This window comes from Ranitomeya variabilis, chromosome 2 (assembly GCF_051348905.1).
Source record: "Ranitomeya variabilis isolate aRanVar5 chromosome 2, aRanVar5.hap1, whole genome shotgun sequence".
In the NCBI taxonomy this organism is placed as follows: domain Eukaryota; kingdom Metazoa; phylum Chordata; class Amphibia; order Anura; family Dendrobatidae; genus Ranitomeya; species Ranitomeya variabilis.
In genome coordinates, this window is record NC_135233.1 from 294,676,428 (window position 1) to 294,698,425 (window position 21,998).

The 21,998-nt window shown below is 41.9% G+C and overlaps 1 long non-coding RNA gene across 2 annotated transcripts in view; it reads left to right on the forward strand.

Moving 5' to 3' along the window:
• LOC143805606 (uncharacterized) overlaps positions 1-21,759 on the forward strand; it is a 78,571-nt gene extending 56,812 nt beyond the window's left edge. The window contains exons 1-4 of one of the 2 annotated variants that reach the window (XR_013221285.1): positions 75-279; positions 2,165-2,272; positions 2,405-2,483; positions 21,629-21,759. This is a non-coding gene — a long non-coding RNA (uncharacterized LOC143805606). Of the gene's footprint in view, positions 1-74; positions 280-2,164; positions 2,273-2,404; positions 2,484-21,628 lie in introns of those variants that run through there. The other variant, XR_013221286.1, reaches the window with a different exon arrangement.
• Positions 21,760-21,998: the final 239 nt, after the last annotated feature.

Consider the following 21,998-nt stretch of genomic DNA (forward strand, 5'->3'; position numbering starts at 1 on the left):
GGTAATGTCGGCGCTAGTCCCGCCCAGCGCCAGCCGGAAGCGGCCGGATCAGCGTCCGACGTCACTCCCAGGCGCCCCCCACTGACGCGCCAGTGGTAGGAGCCGCAGAAGCGACGCCGGGAGGACGCGTCTCCATGGCAACCAACAAGCGCCGGCCGGAAGCAGCGCACACCGCAGAGAGCAGGAGACAAAGGAAGGGAAGCGGCCCTATAAAAGTGCCATGGCACGGCAAACCTGTGCTGAGGAATACACAGACCTGACTGGGTAAAAGAGGAAGTGGTAAGAGAAGAAGATAATAAACGGTGTGCTAATTGAATATACAATATGAGGCATACAAATAAATGCTCAGATGAAATACCCCATGAAACATGGAGCATGTATCCCTACAGTATAGATAATATAAGTGATGGATATAACAAAACATATATCCATATAAAAAGGTACACTAAGAATAAATATATATACATATATATATATATATATATATATATATATATACTCTGAACAGTAAAACATCAAGAATTGACCATACAAGTGATAAAGATAATAATAATGAAAGGTATATAATAAATAATGTCAATCCTATCCAAGGTAGTGAGACATATGCAACATTAAATACGGGTGATGATATAAAATCCATATACTGTAACCGAATCATAAATGAGTGCATATTTTGACAGCTGAAGCATAAAAAGTGGCAGTGCATCTAATGAATGAAGAAAATACAGATATAAGATGCCCATAAGGGCCAGAAAATTATAAAGTGCATAAGAGAGCCCCATGTGTAGGTATACGTAAGTATATAGATATGTGCACATATAAAGAATATATATATACATATACACCAACACGAAAAATTAATACAAAGGAAAAATGAAGGATGTAATATATAGTAATAAAATCCATATAAGTGTCTAAGTGTAGGTACCCATGTATATATAAGAGTACAGATATAGGATGCCCATGAGGGCAAAAAATGTCCTAATAAAGTGCGTGTGAGTGCCCATGTGTGAATACACATGAACACATATATAAAAATATATATATATGCCAACTAAATAAATTAATACAAAAAATAAGTGAGTATGGTATATAACAGTAAAATACATACGAGTGTCTATGTGTAAATACCCATGTATATATACATATAAGAAAAAATAAAGAGATAAAGAATAAGAAATGCCACTACAATAAATAGGTACACAAAAAAAAAAAAAAAAAATGATAACAACGCTTTCAGAGCAGAATTTCCCAGTCAGGAACAGTCGAAGGCCACTCCAGTATGGAAAGTCCATATACGCCTCCATGGAACAGTAAGGAAAGACATATTAAAATGTAATCTGTTGAATAAACAAAAGAGATATGAAAATCAAGAAATAAAACAGAGATTAAAAACACTAGACTAAAACCGTTTTAAATAGAAACCAGAAGGAACTATAAAAAACTATAAAAATGGGACAAAACTAAGGACCTCATTGAGACCCTTAGGACGAATGCAATCAATGCGTACTATCCATTGGGCTTCCAACTGGGCAAGACGTTTCTTCAGATCACCGCCTCGTCCATCCATGATGACACGATCAATGCCACGCACTCGAAGCAGCTGGCTATTACATTCGTGTTTTTCTTTGAAGTGCCTTGGTATGGGCTTCAAAAATTCATCTGCCAGTGGATTAGATGCCGCCTTAATGTCGCGGATGTGTTCCAGGATTCTGATACGTAGCTGTCGTGATGTTAGGCCTACGTATATAAGCCCACACGGACATGTGGCGTAATACACCACATAGTCCGTGGAGCACGTGATATGCTGGGTGATACGGAATTCCTTGGATCCATCACTGGATAAGCAAGTAAAGCAACGCTCCAAATTCCTACATGCCGTACAATCTCGGCAGGGAAAGAAACCCCACCTAGGGCCCCTAGAGCCAAAAGTATACTTGGGTTCACAACCCCTGTAGTGACTGTGGGTTAACAAATCCCTGAGATTTTTATTTCTTCGGTAGGTGATGGAGGGTGTATCAGTCAGGCATTTGGAAAGTACTGTGTCGTACTTAATAATTGGCCAATATTTATCCAAGACTTCTTTCATTAGTGTGGAATTGTTGGAGTACGTGGCTATAAATCTCACCTGATTGGATGTTTTTGATTCCTTTTTTGTCTTTAGGAGGTTGACACGATCAATCCCAGAGGCTCTTCTTTTACATTTACGGATTGTTCTTGATGAGTAGCCACGGTCCAAAAAACGGTTAGAGATATCCTCAGCATGTTTTTGGTAAGTTTTTTCCTCGGAGCAGATGCGTTTAGCTCTTAGGAACTGTCCATAAGGGATACTGTTCTTGAGATGTCTGGGGTGTGCTGATGTAGAATGCAGTAAGCTGTTAACCGATGTCTCTTTCCGATGCAGATCGCTTTGTAGCAGACCATCACTGCCCCTATGGATACGCACATCAAGGAAGTCCACACTGTCCCGACTGTAATGGCAGGTAAGTTTTATATTAGTATCATTGGCATTTAGTTCCTCCACAAGAAACGCGACTTTTGAGCGCAGATCGCCGACCTCATGGCCGATCCCACACTAGGATCGGGTCGGGTTTCATGAAACCCGACTTTGCAGAAAGTCGGCGATTTTTTTATTTGTCCTATCCATTTCGCTCCACCCTACTGATAACCAGATAACAATGTCTCAGCCAACTCTACCCCCAATCCAATGTATAAGATGAAGACAACTACATATTATACCCATTGATACAAGGCAATTTTATGTTTTTTACTTTTTTTCTATACTTCTTTCAAGAGCAATAATTGTTTTATTTCTGCATTAATATAACCATCAGATGGGCTTGTTTTTTCAGAATGATTTGTCATTTTGAATTACACAATTCATTTTTCCAATCAATGGAAAGCACTAGAAACCTGGAATTGTGGAATTGTACAAGTTTTTTGTGTTTTTTTTTTACGATCATTTTGACATAAAAATAACCAGGTATATCTTTCTGCAGTTTATGCTTATAATAGTGGCAATGTCAAGCTGGAATATTTTTTTTTAATCTAAATGGCGAAAAAATAATCAGAAATTAGTGGATAAAAATTTCCTTGTGTCACCATGTTCCAAGGCCTGGAATGCTTTCATTTTTCATATTTCAGCCACAGATGTCCTCACATCAGTGTATCAGTTGTATATGTTTTCATACCAGTGTATCAGTTCCAGATATACCCCACGTCTGTGTTGCATCACCAGATGTCCCTATAACAGCTGTCAGTCCATACATTAAACATTTAAGCACAACATATAATTTTATATACAGTTTTACTTTTAGGTGCATTTTTTGTGTGACCAATCTATTCATTTAATTTAATGTTGTTTTTATAAATAAGTTTCTAATAGTGCACAAATGTTTTTAATTGGTGCCTATAACTTTCATCCCATAAAAGATGTAAATATTTATTCTAGCAGCATAATTTAGTTAAGGGTTTGAGGAAAGCTTCATGGATCAGTTGAAATGTTGTTTTTGTAAACACAGGCGAATGAGTTTAGCTTTTTGCTTTAACAGTTGGATTGTGTAGAGTATCTGCTCATATTCCATGAATCCTTGTATTTGATTTTGAAATATTTAGACACAAATGTATATTTATCTTAATTTACATTTTATACTTTTATAATCGCTAATCATTTATCTAAGCAGAGGGAGTTTTTTAATTTTCAAATTAAATGTCTAAGCTGCCAAAATGTTAAATCATTCCGCTTGGATGCAGATTGCAAACAGTAAGATAACATTTTGTCACATGTAGCATTATGCAGATTTAGAATAATTTGGTTTTGGCAATTTGTCAGAATAATAAAGCAAGGTGTTAAATTTATTGATGGATCTGGTGCACCTGTTTTGAATGTCACATCTCCCAAAAAATGGAATGTTGTGAGACCATAATTTATTTTCCCACTCAGGTGTAAAAATAATGATAAAATGTAATTGTCAGAAATACCGTAATTAAACATCTGCAGTTATGACAAACAATATACAAACTACTTCAACAATCTCTTATACTTCACAACTTCCAAGTTTTTTGATATATGTATGTATTAGTGATGAGCGAACGTGCTTGCCACTACTCGGTAATCGCCCGAGTATCACTATGCTCGGTGTACTCGGCGAGCACCGAGTATTTCTGGGATTATTCGGCGGGAGCTTGGGTCTCCTTTTAATTTTGTCACTTTTTAGAGTGCCAATCAGCATGCAGGGATTGTCTGCCATGCACTGTAATGCCGCAGCCATCTTTGTTGTGGTATTACAGTGATTGGTTGGCAGCACAGTGTCATCAGGTCTATAAGCGACCTGGTGCCCCCTTGCTCGACGCATTCTGCTCCGGACTCAGCTAGTGTAGGGAGAGCTGCTGCTGAGATAGGGTCAGATTTTTACATCTATTAGTTAGCAGATCTAATACTGTTCAATACACAAATCCTGATAAACCAACAGTCCTTTTTAAGGCTAATTCGGGGGTACATAGATTGCAGCGCTAGGTAGGCAGGGGACTCTATGTGCACATATCCTCATCAGTGCAAGGCCTGCAGGCACTGTATGTGAGTATATAGATCTCACTGCATACCTCAAAAAGCTCCATTCCTGTCTGCTGCTGCGTATTTTATATATACGTAGCTGCAAGTATCCGTGGCAATTTTTTTTTTTTGCAGCTTATACCTGCTAATTTTATTGGAAAGCAACCCATAGCCCTCTTTTTTCTACATTTATTTGCTTGGTCATGCTGCAGACTACAGCCAGGTCATTGCAATACAAGAGCGTGAAAATCTCATCATTTAATGTGTTTTCGTCCCAGGCATCAGATGTGAGTGTGCAGAAAAATTTGGCCTTTTTTTGTACTATATTATTTTTTTGAGTGTCTTACAACATTTTTGGACACCATTTTGCTGCCCCAAAAATCTGTAGCTGGCCCAAAAATATTTAGCTAAAGTTCTTATATTTATCAATGTGATGTGTACGCCACACTTATTGCATATCATTACGCTAAATATTTTACAATTTTAGTACTCCAATTTTTTTTTCAGTGTCATAGCCTACTTATTGACACAATTTTGGTGGGCCCAAAAAAATCAAGGCCATATTTTGATCACTCTGTTATCTCCGTCTGACTCCTAGTCTATCGGTGATCTCCAAATTCTTGCTTTTCAGGCATACATTACATTGTTATGTCTGCTAGCCTTGATCTACTCAGTATTTTGTGATTTAAAATTTTTTTTTTTTAAATGCCACATAAACAGGTGCAAAAAATACCGATGAAACAACCACTTTCAATCCAGTATTGGTTGTTTGGCATTAGTGCACAAAAGGATAAGCGATAATAGTCTGTATGTGGCATTGTTCACACAAGCAATGCAGAGCATCTGGTCTACAGCCTAATACTAACGCATTAGTGTGTGGGAAAGTGTTGCAAGAGGTGGACGATGATGAGACACAATTGCCAGAAAGTCAGGAGGAGAAGCAGGGTGCGGATGTGGAAGATGACGTGGTGGATGACACAGTAACTGACCCCACCTGGCAGGAGGACATTCAGAGCGAGAACAGTAGCACACATGGGGAAGGAGGCATAGTACCCCATCAGGCAGGAAGAAGCAGTGTGATGGCCGCAGACAGAAGGCGTGCATCCATTCCCTGTAACAGCATGATGGAAGTTGCCATGCCAACTGTTAGATCTTCCTGAGTCTGGTCATTTTTTAAAGAAAAACCAGTTTGGATATCATAGGATACAAGTAAATTTAGAAAAACAAAACAAAAAAGACCTAAAAAATGACTTTACTAATGTATTAAAAGTTCCAAAAAAACAAAGTAAAAAACCAAAATAATAGTAAAAAATGGAGGGTCTAATCTGATGCTGATGAAGTATAAGTAATTCCACAAGCAATATTGTTCAAACATATAGTTGTTCAAGCAAAAAATAGTCAGAATTGTGTTATTGCACAAAATAAGAAAAATGGGCTAGGGAGGATAGACAGTGCCTTCCCCTATCAATGTCCCTTCCTTACAATGGATGTTGGCACCCTGGGAAACGATATGACATCCCCGCTCAACGTAGACTGACCCTTAAAGACCCTCCAAAGGAATCCCTATCAAAGCCACCACCAAACACCCAAATTGTTAAACTACTGTTAGTGCTAGTATTGTTGATCTGTATGTGCTCTTAAAGTAATTCTCTTGAGCCAATAAAATAGAGACTCCGCATACATATTTGACAGTTAAATTGATGTCAAATAGTTCTTCCTAAACAAGATATTTCGTAATGGTATTTTTTTAGAAGAGGGTATCAAATAGCACAGATCAACTAACCAAAGGTTAGGTCTTTTTTATTTTTTTAAAGACTCTGCCGATAACCCAACAGGCCATTTGCAGCACCTGCATGCCTGCATCAGCAGGGAAAGCAAAACTACCAGCCTGATCACCACCAGCATTTTGTGGGCCGAACCTCAGGCTCCAGGAACACTGTCTGCAGGTGACACCACTGCTTCTTCCACTTGTTTGCATAGAAGCCAATCCCCAGTCCATGGTGCATGTGAAGATGCCTCTTGCCCTGCACCTGTTGTCGCCCACAGACAACCAGCACCATAATCAAGTCGGTCCACGTCCTTGTCCCAGCACATCCTTCAGTTGTCTATACCCCAGTCATTGAAATGCAAGCGGAAATTTCCAGCCAACGCCCCACAGGCCACAATACTAAATTCTAACATTTCTCATCTGCTTTTGCTCAAAATGTTCCTTTTAGGCTCGTTGAGACAGAAGCTTTCTGCAAACTGATGGCGGCAGCTGTCCCAAGGTACTCGGTCCCCTGTTGCCACTATTTCTGCCAGTGTGCCATACCAACATTACAGCAGCACTTGTCCCACAACATTACCCATGCCCTCAATAATTTTGTTACTGGGAAAGCCCACCAAACCACAAACATGTGGACAAGTGCTTGTGGGCTGCCCCCACAGTCTGCAGTTCCTGCACCTCCTCCTCCTCTTCAGCCTCCATCTCTGAAATTAACACATCAGTCAGAAGCTGAAAGCACTGCAACACTGCCTCAGACAATCAGCAACAGGCTGTGCTGAAGCTAATCTGCTTAGGTGACAAACCACACAATGCTGAAGATTTGTGGACAGCTCTGAAAGAACAGTCAGATTTTTGGATGACACTGCTGAAGCTACAGCCAGGCATGGTCGTGTGTGACAATGGCTGGTGTCATGATCTGTACTTTTCCCCTGTCCTGTATTTGAATAATATGCCATTTGATGTATGTAACTGTTCTCTGGTTTCTATTAGCTGTAATATATGTATTTTCTTGTGCTTTGAGTTAATCTGTAACAAAATGTCTCCTTCCCCCAATACTTGCAGCCCTAAGCTATAATGTAATTAAGCTTTGTCAACATCACTAGGAAGGAATAGCCATTGTTCCTCACAGCAGGTGGCTAGTCAAATGTACATACTACGGAGCCGACTATGTTGTGATTCAGTTCGTGGGCTCCCCCGGTGGTCTCTTGTGGTACTGGTGTCCTGCAAGCTTTGCCTTCTCAGTTCACCTGTTCCTATCAGGATGTGGGAGTATCCTATTTAACCTTGCTCCTCAGTCATTCTAATGCTGGCCAGCAATGTATCCAGAGTGATTCTGTTGCATGTTCCTGCTCCCAGTTTTCTGCTCAGCTAAGTTGGACACTTTAGTCCTTAAGTCTATTTTTGTATGTTTTGTCCAGTTTGCACTTATGTGAATCTCTGCAGCTGGAAGCTCTTGTTGGGCTGAAATTACCACTCCAGTGGCATGAGTTGTCACATGAGTTAAGGTAATTTCAGGATGGTGTTTTGAAGGGTTTTGCAGCTGACCGCGAAGTCCTCTGTTGTATCTTTCTGCTATTTAGTTAGCGGGCCTCTCTGTGCTAAATCTGCTTTCATACTACGTGTGTCTTTTCATCTGCTCTCACCGTTATTATATGTGGGGGGCTGCTATCTCCTGTGGGGACATTCTCTGGAGGCAAGCCAGGACTGTGTTTTCTTCTACCAGGGGTAGTTAGTTCTCCGGCTGGCGCGCGGCATCTAGAGACAACGCAGGAATGCCCCCTGGCTACTTCTAGTGTGGTGTGTAGGTTTAGCATCGCGGTCAGCTCTAGTTTCCATCACCCGAGAGCTTGTCTGTTTATTCTATGCTTCTGATGTTTCCTTGCCATTGGAAACCATAACAGTATGGCCAGCCCAAATGTTTAATCTATAGGCTGAAGCAGGAGAGAAAAGGAACTGTGTGAAACCTTTTTTTTTTTTTTTTCCTCTGAAGTTGCACTCCAGCTCTAATTGCAGTCTCCTGTTTTCCTCTCCTCTTAACCCCTGAATGGCTCAGACTTTATCTGTTGAAATATGGATCCCCAGAGTCTGGCTACCAATTTGTATAATCTTGCCTCTAAAGTTCAGAATATACAAGATTTTTTGTTACATGCTCCTCGGTCTGAACCTAAAATTCCTATACCGGAGTTTTTTTCTGGAGATCGATCTTGTTTTCTAAATTTTAAATACAATTGTAAATTGTTTCTTTCGCTGAGATCTCATTCTGCTGGAGATCCTGCCCAGCAAGTAAAAATTGTTATTTCTTTACTGCGGGGTGACCCCCAAAATTGGGCATTTTCATTGGCACCAGGGGATCCTGCGTTGCTCAATGTGGATGCGTTTTTTCTGGCTTTGGGGTTGCTTTATGAGGAACCAAATTTGGAGATTCAGGCTGAGAAAGCCCTAATAGCCCTCTCTCAGGGGCAAGATGAAGCCGAAATATATTGCCAAAAATTTTGAAAATGGTCTGTGCTTACTCAGTGGAATGAGTGCGCTCTGGCGGCAATTTTCAGAGAAGGTCTCTCTGATGCTGTAAAAGATGTCATGGTGGGGTTTCCTGCGCCTACTGGTCTGAATGAGTCCATGACAATGGCAATTCAGATTGATCGGCGTTTACGGGAACGCAAACCTGTGCACCAGTTGGCGGTGTCTTCTGAAGAGGCACCACAGAGTATGCAATGTGATAGCTTTCTGTCCAGAAGCGAACGACAGATTTATAGGCGCAAGAATCATTTGTGCTTCTATTGTGGAAATTCTACTCATGTTATATCAGCATGCTCTAAACGAACAAAGAAAGTTGATAAATCCTCTGCTATTGGCACTTTGCAGTCCAAGTTTATTTTGTCTGTAACTCTAATTTGTTCGTTATCTTCTATTGTTTCGGATGCGTATGTGGATTCTGGCGCCGCTTTGAGTCTTATGGATTGGTCCTTTGCCAGGCGCTGTGGGTTTCATCTAGAGCCTCTGGAAGTTCCTATACCTTTAAAAGGTATTGATTCTACACCATTGGCTAGTAATAAACCACAATACTGGACACAAGTGACTATGCGTATGACTCCAGACCATCAAGAGGTGATTCGCTTCCTTGTACTGTATAATCTACATGATGTGTTGGTGCTGGGATTGCCATGGTTGCAAACTCATAACCCAGTCCTTGACTGGAAGACAATGTCTGTACTAAGCTGGGGATGTCAGGGAAATCATGGGGACACATCTTTGGTCTCCATTGCTTCATCTATTCCCTCTGAAATTCCTGAGTTTTTGTCTGATTATCGTGAGGTTTTTGAGGAATCTACTCTTAATTCTCTTCCTCCTCACAGAGATTGCGATTGCGCCATAGATTTGATCCCTGGCAGTAAATTTCCTAAGGGTCGTCTATTCAATCTGTCTGTACCTGAACATGCTGCCATGCGAGAGTATATTAGGGAGTCCTTGGAAAAGGGACATATTCGTCCTTCTTCGTCTCCTCTTGGAGCGGGGTTCTTTTTCGTAGCTAAAAGCGATGGTTCTTTGAGACCTTGTATTGATTATAGACTCTTGAATAAGATCACAGTCAAGTATCAGTATCCTTTGCCATTGCTGACAGATTTATTTGCTCGCATTGAGGGGGTGAAGTGGTTCTCTAAGATTGATCTTCGCGGTGCGTATAATTTGGTGTGAATTAAGCAGGGGGATGAGTGGAAAACCGCATTTAATACGCCCGAGGGCCATTTTGAGTATTTGGTGATGCCTTTTGGTCTGTCAAATGCCCCTTCGGTCTTTCAGTCTTTTATGCACAATATTTTCCGTGAATATCTGGATAAATTTATGATTGTGTATTTGGACGATATCTTGATTTTTTCGGATGACTGGGAATCTCATGTTCAACAAGTTAGGAGGGTTTTTCAGGTTTTGCGGACCAATTCTCTGTTTGTTAAAGGTTCAAAGTGTGTTTTTGGGGTTCAGAAGATTTCTTTTTTGGGGTACATTTTTCCCCCTCTTCTATTGAGATGGATCCTGTGAAGGTTCGGGCTATTTGTGACTGGACGCAACCGACTTCTCTTAAGGGCCTTCAGAAATTTTTGGGCTTTGCTAACTTTTATCGTCGATTCATAACTGGTTTTTCTAGCGTTGTCAGGCCTTTGACTGATTTGACTAAAAAGGGTGCTGATGTTGCAGATTGGTCTCCTGCTGCTGTGGAGGCCTTTCGGGAGCTTAAGCGCCGTTTTTCTTCTGCTCCGGTGTTGTGCCAGCCTGATGTTTCTCTTCCTTTTCAGGTGGAAGTTGATGCTTCCGAGATCGGAGCGGGGGCGGTTTTGTCGCAGAAAAGTTCAGATTGTTCAGTGATGAGACCTTGTGCGTTCTTTTCTCGAAAATTTTCGCCCGCCGAGCGAAATTATGACGTCGGTAATTGGGAGCTTTTGGCGATGAAGTGGGCATTCGAGGAGTGGCGTCATTGGCTTGAGGGTGCTAAACATCAGGTGGTGGTCTTGACTGATCACAAAAATTTGATTTATCTTGAGTCGGCCAGACGTCTGAATCCTAGACAGGCGCGCTGGTCGTTGTTTTTCTCCCGGTTTAATTTTGTGGTTTCGTATCTGCCAGGTACTAAGAATGTGAAGGCGGATGCCCTTTCTAGGAGTTTTGAACCTGATTCCCCTGGTGATTCTAAACCTACGGGTATACTTAAGGATGGGGTGATATTGTCTGCTGTCTTCCCAGACCTGCAACGTGCTTTACAAGAGTTTCAGGCGGATCGGCCTGATCGTTGTCCGCCTGGTAGATTGTTTGTGCCGGATGAGTGGACCAATAGAGTCATCTCGGAGGTTCATTCCTCTGCGTTGGCAGGTCATCCGGGAATTTTTGGTACCAGAGATTTGGTGGCTAGGTCCTTCTGGTGGCCTTCCCTGTCTCGGGACGTGCGTACTTTTGTGCAGTCTTGCGATGTTTGTGCTCGGGCCAAGCCTTGTTGTTCTCGGGCTAGTGGGTTGTTGTTGCCCTTGCCTGTTCCTAAGAGGCCTTGGACACACATCTCTATGGATTTTATTTCTGATCTCCCTGTTTCTCAGAAGATGTCCGTCATTTGGGTGGTGTGTGACCGCTTTTCTAAGATGGTTCATTTGGTGCCCTTGCCCAAGCTGCCTTCCTCATCTGAGTTGGTGCCCCTGTTTTTTCAGAATGTGGTTCGGCTGCATGGTATTCCGGAGAATATCGTTTCCGACAGGGGATCCCAGTTTGTGTCCAGATTTTGGCGGGCGTTTTGTGCCAGGATGGGCATTGATTTGTCTTTTTCGTCTGCATTTCATCCCCAGACAAATGGCCAGATGGAACGTACTAATCAGACCTTGTAGACTTATTTGAGGTGTTTCGTGTCTGCTGATCAGGATGACTGGGTCTCCTTTTTGCCGTTGGCTGAGTTTGCCCTTAATAATCGGGCCAGTTCTGCCACTTTGGTCTCCCCTTTCTTTTGCAATTCAGGGTTCCATCCTCGTTTTTCATCTGGTCAGGTGGAGTCTTCGGATTGTCCTGGAGTGGATACCATGGTGGATAGGTTGCATCGTATTTGGGGGCAGGTGGTGGACAATTTGGAGTTGTCCCAGGAGAGGACTCAACGTTTTGCTAATCGCCATCGTCGTGTTGGTCCTTGTCTTCGTGTTGGGGACTTGGTGTGGTTGTCCTCCCGTTTTGTCCCTATGAGGGTCTCTTCTCCTAAGTTTAAGCCTCGGTTCATCGGTCCTTATAAGATTTTGGAAATTCTTAACCCTGTGTCTTTTCGTTTGGACCTCCCAGCATCCTTTGCTATCCATAATGTCTTCCATCGGTCATTATTACGGAGGTATGAGGTACCACTTGTGCCTTCTGTTGAGCCTCCTGCTCCTGTGCTGGTTGAGGGTGAATTGGAGTACGTGGTGGAGAAAATCTTGGACTCCCGTGTTTCCAGACGGAGACTTCAATATCTGGTGAAATGGAAGGGCTACGGTCAAGAGGATAATTCTTGGGTTACAGCTTCTGATGTTCATGCTTCTGATTTGGTCCGTGCCTTTCATAGGGCTCATCCAGATCGCCCTGGTGGTTCTTGTGAGGGTTCGGTGCCCCCTCCTTAAGGGGGGGTACTGTTGTGATTCGGTTCGTGGGCTCCCCCGGTGGTCTCTTGTGGTACTGGTGTCCTGCAAGCTTTGCCTTCTCAGTTCACCTGTTCCTATCAGGATGTGGGAGTATCCTATTTAACCTTGCTCCTCAGTCATTCTAATGCTGGCCAGCAATGTATCCAGAGTGATTCTGTTGCATGTTCCTGCTCCCAGTTTTCTGCTCAGCTAAGTTGGACACTTTAGTCCTTAAGTCTATTTTTGTATGTTTTGTCCAGTTTGCACTTATGTGAATCTCTGCAGCTGGAAGCTCTTGTTGGGCTGAAATTACCACTCCAGTGGCATGAGTTGTCACATGAGTTAAGGTAATTTCAGGATGGTGTTTTGAAGGGTTTTGCAGCTGACCGCGAAGTCCTCTGTTGTATCTTTCTGCTATTTAGTTAGCGGGCCTCTCTGTGCTAAATCTGCTTTCATACTACGTGTGTCTTTTCATCTGCTCTCACCGTTATTATATGTGGGGGGCTGCTATCTCCTGTGGGGACATTCTCTGGAGGCAAGCCAGGACTGTGTTTTCTTCTACCAGGGGTAGTTAGTTCTCCGGCTGGCGCGCGGCATCTAGAGACAACGCAGGAATGCCCCCTGGCTACTTCTAGTGTGGTGTGTAGCATCGCGGTCAGCTCTAGTTTCCATCACCCGAGAGCTTGTCTGTTTATTCTATGCTTCTGATGTTTCCTTGCCATTGGAAACCATAACACGACTAGTCTGGAATCTTCTGGTGGACTCAGCCATTGAATAGAAGGTGTGACCCCTACCCCCTTCATGGGCGGATCCCAGGAGCTCAGACAATCCATTCTTATTTTGAGATCAGATGTGAGTTGACTTTGGAAGGAGAAGGAGTGGGGATTCTTAGCTGAGGCAAGACCCCACGTACATCTGTGACTGTGGAAGCGAACGGGGCGAGACTTGAGCTGAGGACATATCTCGTCGTTCGAGGGATTGTTTTGTGATCGCTTGGACTCGTGTGGACTATTGTTTTGTTAGCTGGCACAAGGATTATCGGGAGGTGCCCCGAACCGGTTCCGTTGGACTAATTGTGGACTCTGTAGATCTACCTGCATGTGTTGTTCCAGCGTTCTGGATAATAAATCTGTGGAATCATCCCTTGGCCTGTTGTCCCTTCTTGCTCTGCCGTACACCCCGTCACACTGGAACATGGTGGTGGCTCTGAGGCAAGGTGAGCTCACACATGTACTTTGCCTGGCCCATGTGATTAACCTCATCTTTCAATGTTTTCTCAAAAGCTACCCGAGCTGGTGGATCTGCTAGTGAAAATACGCCACCTGTCTGCCTATTTTACAAAGTCAGCTACATTTTCAGCTTCCCTTGCTGTGCTTCAGCAGCGTTTGCAGCTTTCGGCTCACCGACTGATGTGTGATGTCCCCACGCACTGGAACTGTACACTGCATATGCTGGAAAGGCATTGTGAGCAGAAGAGGGCAGTTGTTAACTACCAGCATCAATAACGTCATCGTTATTCAGTTCAGACTCCACACATAAGACATCAGGAGTGGACATGGATGTCAGACATATGTTCCATCCTCAAAAACTTTGAGGACTGCACCAAGATGGTGAGCGACGATGATGCCCTAATTAGCATCACCATCCTGCTTCTCTGTATTCTGAATACCTCTCTCCTGACAATTAAGGAGGATGCATTGCAGGCAGAGTGCGAGGACAAGGAGCAAGGAACCATACAGGGTGGTTACACTCAGCCCAGCCTCATATCATCCCAACGTGGATTGGTAGATAATGAGGAGGAGGAGGAGGAGGAAGAACAGGAGCTACTTTCATGCGCTATAGATGGTAGATGGTACTACAAGCACAGCTGCCATGCCATCTGTTCAGCATGGATTGCCTGAGGACAGGGAGAAGGAGGAGGAGGACAGTATGGTCAGTCATCATGTTGGTGAACACACAGAAGTCTTGCCTGTTAGCAGTCTGGCATGCATGGCTAACTTTATGTTGTGCTGCGTTTCCCGTGACCCTCACATTTTTAAAATTCCCGGTGACACTCACTACTGGTTGGTGACACTTCTAGACCCAAGCTACAAGGAGAACTTTCAATCTCTTCTTCCAGAGGCAGACAGGTGTACTCAAATGTTGCAGTACCAGAATACCCTTGTAGAGAATTTACTAAAAAAAATTCCCATCTGAAAACACTGGCAGCAGACATCAGAGTTTGTTGTACAACCAAGGAGTCCAAGCGAGAGAGACAGAAGTATAATCCAGCTCAGGCAGGGGAACAATGGCAAAGTTCTGGGACAGTTTCCTCAGACCCTCCCATCGTGCTGGCACAGAGGCAAGGGATGCTGTCACAAGAAGTGCAATGTTTGGGATGATGCTGAGGGAGTACCTTGCTGATCAAATAAACGTCCTCCATGATGGCTTTTAATTATTGGTTATCCAAGCTGGACATGTGGCATGAATTTGAAAATTTTACTCCCCCAGGGGGAAATGTTTGTCAGCCCATACACTCAGCGTATGGGCATTACAAGTCTAGGAGATCCGCTCCTTTACATTGGGCCTAGTTTTTAATGAGGCCTTCATCAATGTCTCATCATTCTCCGCCACTACATCACCAGGGTTAACATTTTCCGTGCTGCTACAGCTAGTCAATTTTTTGGCAAGGGTGTCTATGATCCCCATAAAATATTTTTTAAAAATGTACCCCCATGGGGAAATGTTTGTCAGCCCATGCACTTGGTGTATTGGCATTACAAGTCTTAGAGACCCACTACTTTACTTTGGGCCTAGTTTTTAATGAGGCCTTCCTCAACCTCTCATCATTCTCCGCCACTAGATTACAAGGGTTAACATGTTCTGTGCTGTTACAGTCAGTCCAATTTTTGGCAAGGGTGTTTATGATGCCCATAAAATAATTTAAAAAAATGTACCCCCATGGGGAAATGTTTGTCAGCCCCTGCACTTAGTGTATGGGCATTACAAGTCTAGAAGACCCGCTCCTTTACATTGGGCCTAGTTTTTAATGAGGCCTTCCTCAACTTCTCATCATTCTCCGCCACTAGATCACCAGGGTGAACGTGTTCCGTGGTGATACAGGTAGTCAATTTTTTGGAAAGGGTGTCTATGATCCCCATAAAATATTTTTAAAAAATGTACCCCAAGGGGAAATGTTTGTCAGCCCATGCATGTAGTGTATGGGCATTACAAGTCTAGGAGACCCGCTCATTTACATTGGGTCTAGTTTATAATGAGGTCTTCCTTAACGTCTCATCATTCTCCGCCACTAGATCACGAGGGTTAACGTGTTCCTTTCAGATACAGTCAGTCCAATTTTTGGCAAGGGTGTTTATGATGCCCATAAAATAATTAAAAAAAATGTACCCCCATGGGGAAATGTTTGTCAGCCCATGCACTTAGTGTATGGGCATTACAAGTCTAGAAGACCCGCTCCTTTACATTGGGTGTAGTTTATAATGAGGTCTTCCTTAACGTCTCATCATTCTCCGCCACTAGATCACGAGGGTTAACGTGTTCCTTTCAGATACAGCCAGTTAATTTTTGGGCAAGGGTGTCTATGATCCCAATAAATTATTTTTAAAAAATGTACCCCCCATGGGGAAATGTTTGTCAACCCATGCACTTAGTATATGGGCATTGCGAGTCTAAGAGATCTGCTCCTTTGTGCAGGGTGTATATAACATGGTAGCAGGCAGGCCTTGCTGTTAATACATAAGAAAACAGTATGGCAGGACCAACTGAATAATGTGAAGTGGGTTTTCCTGTGGCTATCCAGTACCTGGGTTCAAACGCCTATTGGGGTACATATGACTTGGTAGCAGGGCAGGGCAGGCCTTGCTGTTAATACATAAGAAAACAGAATGGCAGGACAAACTGAATAATGTGAAGTTGGTTTTCCTGTGGCCATCCATTACCTGGGTTCAAAGGCTTCTTGGGGTGCATATGACTTGGTCGCAGGGCAGGCCTTGCATTCAATGCAACATTTTTTTCAGGAAGCCCTCCTGTACCTCTAGTGAAAGGGGTATTGGGGTGAGTCAAAATTCTTGGCAGCCCAGCCACTCACTGCATAGGCAATAACAGCATAGGAGACACACTGTTTAATAATGGCCCATTAAGAATATTAATGGCTCCTAATGCCCCTCTAAAAGTAGGCTTTGTGACTTTAAGAGTCCATCCTTCATAAATGAAACAAGATATGTCTCCTTAAGTGTCTCCTCGCTACACTCCTGCTTCCCCTCTTTGCAAATCCCTTCACTGGCTCCAATTTCCCAGCCTATCCAGTTTAAACTAATAACACTGACCTACAAAGCCATCCATAACTTTTCTCCTCCGTATATTTCCAAACTAATCTCTAAATATCTTCCCTCACGTAATCTCCTGTCCTCCCAAGATCTCCTTCTCTCCTCCACGCTTACAGTATTCGCTCCTCACCCAACAACAACAATGGCACGGTGGAAGAAAAACTACATCTTTTCCTTTAATAATCCTTTTTTGAGAATATCAAATGGTACTCCAGGTACATTGATGATTTACTACTTGTATGGGATGGTGATCAAAATTCCATTACCACATTCATCTTTTATATAAACAACAACCCGTTTAATCTAAAATTCACTCATTCTTGGAATAAAGAACGGATTAATTTTTTTAGACTTATATCTCCAAGGTACCCCATGTGAGATGATTGGTAGCCATACATATCATCAGGAAACTGCAGGAAATACCATCTTACATGCTGAGAGCTTTCACCCTCCCCATACTATTCATTCCATCCCTGTTGGGGAAGCACTCAGAGCAAGGAGAAATTGTAGTAATGATTCATCCTTTAATTGTGAAAAATCCATTATTAAAAAACGTCTTACTCATAGAAAATACCCTAGCTGGACTATTGAAAGAGCATTTAATATTGCTGATTCCAAACAAAGGTTGAAACTCATTGAACCGGTAACAACCGTTAACCACATCAATGTAACTGAGGAAGGGACAAGTAAATCTAAAAACAACATATATTAAGAACAACCAGTTTTAGCACTTACCTATAGCACTTTCTTTAAGCCCATTTCCCAAATTGTCTCTCGCAATTTGAATCTTCTTAGAGAAGACCACATTAATGACTCTATTTTAAAGAATGGTGTCAAAATAGTTTCCAGACGAGCTCCCACCCTTAGTAACGTTCTGTCTCCCAGCTTTTTGGATTCTAGGAAATTGAAAAAATCTTCCATAGGTTTTTTTGGATGTGGAACATATCCATGTAAAACTTGTTCACACTCCAAAAAACCACAATTTTTTTCGTTCACAACAGTTAACCACTTTTCCTATAAAAAATTTCCTCAATTGCAACTCGGACTATGTAGTCTATATTATAGAATGTGTTGATTTGCAAGTTACTTTACGTAGGTTCTACTATCAGAAAGTTCAAAGATAGATTTAGAGAACATCTGTATGATATAATACATCCCACTCTCCGACATGTGTCAAATACATCTAACCATTTTATAAAACATCACAATAGACAGACTACACATTTGAAAACATATGCTATTGAACAGATTCATAAGGATCCACGTGGTGGGGACAGGGAAAATAGACTGCGGGATAGGGAAGCTTTCTGGATCTACCGACTTAATACGAGAGTGCCTTTGGGGTTAACTCTCAAGTTTTCGTTTTTGGTTTTGTTTTTGTTTTTTTTGTAGCATTCTTCACTTACATTTTCATAATGTTGATGTTTTCGTATGTAAAAAAATTTTTTCTCAGGATTGTCATGCATTTATATTTTTTGCTTTTCGTTTTCATACTTTTGTGTAATCATTTGTGTATTCCTGCTTTTGTATGTTTTTGTTATTCATGTGATTATTTTTAATTGTTTTCACCTGTCAAGAACGGCTTTATGGCTACACCTGTTCTTTCACCAACACACTGAGGATTAAGAACGCGCTAGTTGTTCGAAACGCGTTCAGTGGGTGTTGGTTGTTCTCTTCCTGCGACCATGTCGGTCATCTTCTTGCAGCTTTTAACATTTTTAAATAAAAGTTTTTTTCATTTTATTCTGGAGCTGGAGCCCCTTTTCTACTTTTACTACAGATTTCAGCATTTTGGCAGTAACGCTTTCTCCGTGCTCGGATTGAACTTAACCACATTGGATTGGACTCTCTAAGGGTGAGCTGAAACTTTCTTTTTTGCATGTTGACTCATTAGTGTTACATGGTCTTAGATATGAATGAGGAGCAGGTGTGTTAACTTTGGTGTTATCACACTTACACTCTCTCATTCTAGACTCTGGAATTTCAACATGGCACCTCATGGCAAAGGACTCTCCAATGATCTGAAAATAAAATTGTTGCTCTACAAAAAGATGGCCTAGACTATAAAATTATTGCCAAAACCCTGAAACTGAGCTGCACAACAGAGATCAAGACCATACAGCAGTTTAACAAGCAAAAAAAGTTGTAGAAAAAATCCAGCTCACTGCAGTAGAATCCAATGGCTGTGCACGGAAAGAAGATCGTGTCAGCAGCAAATGAGCAGTATCAAAGAAGGAAACTCATCCAGCAACAGATCCATCAGTGAATAATTGTTTAAAAACAAAAATCTTAAATGTAACATAGTTAAAATTATAGTATAAAACCAATAGTTTAGAAAAAAGGCCAGTAACTTGGGAAACTCATGGTCTTAAGCATTTCAAATTGACTGGTCCTTAATCATAGTTCAGAGTGTTCACATTCTCAAAGTAGCCCTAAAATAAATAAGGGAGTGGAAGGAAAGGAAGAGAAGAAATTAACCTCTTTTACCAACCCCCTCTCCCTTTCCCCCAGACACTGTCTTACAAATGTGGACAGAGACAATTCGGTCTCTGCAAGCACATGTCTAACACTAAAATCTGCATTTCTTCATCAGATAAAAAGGTTTATCCTATACGTGGTTTTTTTGAATTGCAGCAGCACTTATGTTATATATTGTATATCATCACATGTACTGACTGTGATATACAATATGTTGGGTGCACTACATATTGTAGGACTTTGCGCAAATCTATATATGGACAACTTTATGATGCTCAAAATCCCACAGCTCCCAGTCTCTAAGGGGCATCACAATATTTTTTTATTTGCCACAGGGGCGATGTTAGTTCATGTAAAGTCCATGTGCTTAAAAAAATGCCACAGTTGAAACGTGGTGGGGACAGATCCAGGACCCGTCACATGACAGAAGCCCAATGGATACAAAAACTAGATACTAGAGTAGCTATGGGCTTGAATATGTATTTGCATCTTTCGGATGTGAAAACACTTGAACGTTTCAGTGTACTGATAAGAGTAGTGCAGTGCTCCTCAGCCAACCTCCACTATGTGCAGCAGTGTAATTATATCATCCCGCTGCTGACTTCATCATCCTGTTGCCGTCATTGCAAAGGCAGTTGATTAAGCTCTCCATATAGGAGCCAAATAATCATTGTACTAATTATTATTGCAGAAGGGGTTTTATTGTTGGGGCATTGTATTGGGAAATTGTGAGAGCAGAAGTAGTATTGCGAGGGATATTATGAAGTGAGGCAGTATCGGGGGAATGTTATGGAGTAGGTCAGTGTGGGGAACAAATTATGGAGATTGGCAGTGTGTTGGGGTATATTATGGAGAGGGGAAGTTGGGAGGATATCATGAGACAGGCAGAGTGTGTTTTGCTGGCTTTTTTTATTTAAGGGCACAGTGTAGGGCAGGTATTTATATTCATGAGTTTTATAAGACCACTCTTACTTTAAGTGCATTGTCTTTGGATTAGATACAAAATATGGAAGTCTGTAGAGATGAGCTGTAGATGTCTCAAGCCATCATAGTGTCTGGTCTGTACTAAATGGAGACAAAAGGAATGGAAATTACTTCAATCAGAGACTATGTAAAATATATGGTGTTGCCCGGGCATAGTAGCTTACTGTGGTTAGTTATAACAAATAATAATGATTATCCTCCATCCCATAGTCCCATGCCCATATACCCATCATACACATCCTCCATCCCATAGTCCCATGCCCAATATACCCATCATACACATCCTCCATCCCAAAGTTCCGTGCCCATATACCCATTATGACATCATCTTCGCCTTGACAACCATTCTTACATCATCGTCATCATGGCAAACTTTTTATTACATCATCGTCACCATGGCAACCATTATGACATCACCGTCACCATTACAACCTATTATGACATCATTGTCGCCATGGCGATCATTATGACATGTTCTTTGCCTTGGCAACCTTTATGACATCATCACCACCATGGCAACCATTATGACATCATCTTTGATATACACACACACATACACTCATTTTTATATATAGATCTGCATGTAAATGTCTATTTGTGATCATGACTGCATCTCATTGGTACTGTGTATGGTCCGCAGTCTGATGATAGCTGTTAACAACAACTCCTAGTAGAATCTCCTTACCATTGTTATGGACTTACTGGGAGTTGCAGGTTCATGAGATACAAACGTATATGGGGCTGATCTGACATTGCAATCACTGTACTAAACTTGGTGCTGCAATCAAATAGTGATGATGGTTCTGGTGCTGTATTCCTGTAGTGATGGTGGTTTTGGTGCTGCATTCATGTACTGATTGTGATTCTGGTGCTGCATTCATTTACCAATTGTGGTTGTGCCTTCATGTACTGATGATGGTTCTGATCTTGTACACATGTAGAAATACATAACTAGTCAGATAACATGTTATACTGCATGGTGTTACGTTCTTGTCTCATCTCAGCAGGGTTCTGCCTCCTTTTCCTATAGTTGCTGCCCTGCATTCCACTCTATGTTGGATTTTACAAGTAGCCTGGTATGCTTCTATGATATCATGTCCCTAGACATTTTAAAACCCGTTTGGACAAACACTTGTGCCTGAGCATTAAACCAGAACTGTTTCCTACAGATGTGTGTTTGAACTCTGAGTTTATTCGTTCTCAGTGCTTGTTGTCTCTTCAAGAGTTCTGTGAAATCTTCAACATTCCAATAGGTTAGCTCATTCGTTGCTATATGCTTCTTGATCTATTGAAGTTTGTTCACAATACCTGCACCTGCTGCCATTTAACTGACCTTCTGCTGTAAATATCTTGAACTGTTTTTTAAGGACTGATTGTATTACCTAACACAATGTGTTTGCTTCAGATCTGTTGCCTTCCTACTTCTGTCCATCTGCTTCTGTGGTTTCCAGCATGTCCAGCATTACCAGTTGTGCAAGTTCTCATCATACACAAATCTGTGTGTCCACTATGACCTGCAACTTCATGGATCCACCTCACCAGGTGAGCCTAGCACATGGTTATGCTGAAATAGTAGAATTAGAGACTACCATGAGTTTCTGCATCTTGTTCCGTTGAGATGGCTGTTATGCTATGTTGATCAAAATAGTGTCAACTAAGCACCCAACATAATTTACATGTACTACTTCTATTTATTTACTTAAGGGTATCTGCTTATTGTTTTTATCTTAGGTTTTGCCTGTTAATGGCCTCCGTCTGAATATGACCTAAACATA